Genomic DNA, 1,043 nt, shown 5'->3' on the forward strand with positions numbered 1-1,043 from the left:
AAATAATAAAAGAAAACATTTTATTATTTTATCCTAAATAACTAATATGTCTAATTTAGTCATAAAACAATTTCAGATAACTAGAATATAAATGTGGTGCAGCCAAATAAATGTTATATCGGCCTGCCATACAATGAGCTTCTGCCTGCTGAATTGACCCACTGCTGCTGCGCTCTCGTCTTCATCATCAGAGCAGAAGCCGACATTAGCAAGATGGATGACTGAACGAACGTCCACATATTTTTTCATCTGTGGGTTATACATAAAAAAAGTTATTTTTTCTCTGAAAGCACGGGTGTGAAAAACTAAGGTTGTTAAAGATTCGCTCTGCGCAATGTGCAGCAGGAAGGAGGGAGAGATTAGGATCCCGCGATACGATGCACAATGTAACTTTTCTATAGTCGGAGGGGGAAATTTTGAGGATTTTTACGTGTTTTAAAACGCTATATTTCTTCATTTATTTTCAGAATATTTCGAACAAATGGCCCTATAAAAAAAATAAAGAAATGGTTTACCTGCCCGGTCGGGCAGGCATCGGGACACACACCCACCTGTCCGAATATGGGTTTTACCTGGCCCGGGCAGTCGGGCAATAGGATTTGTCGAACCCTGCAACATCCAACTCTTTGTATCGAGAGGGGAAACACAAAAATAACTCAGTCTGGAACTGAAAATATGGATGGAGGACCTAAGTTTAGCTCGTTTGTCGAGCTAGCGACGAGCTAATACATACAGTATAAGGCAATATAGCATGGGCGCTAGCGTAAAGGCTAAACTGAGGTTCTTCCATGAAGCAGCTCTGTTGTCCTCCATCCATATTTTCAGTTACAGGCTGAGTCATTTCTACCTCCTCCTCTCTGTCAACGCTCTCTGGTTTCATTTAAAAGAGTCGATCATCAGATATTGTCCAAGATTAACCTTCAGGGTGGATATAGCTCCCTAGGAGCCTCGCAACGATGACCTAGTTGATATCATTTACCCAGAATGCTTTGCGTGTAAATAAAATGGCTCCATCCGTGTTAAAATATATTTTAAAAATTTAC

This window comes from Austrofundulus limnaeus, unplaced genomic scaffold, assembly GCF_001266775.1.
Source record: "Austrofundulus limnaeus strain Quisiro unplaced genomic scaffold, Austrofundulus_limnaeus-1.0 Scaffold40, whole genome shotgun sequence".
Taxonomy (NCBI): Eukaryota; Metazoa; Chordata; class Actinopteri; order Cyprinodontiformes; family Rivulidae; genus Austrofundulus; species Austrofundulus limnaeus.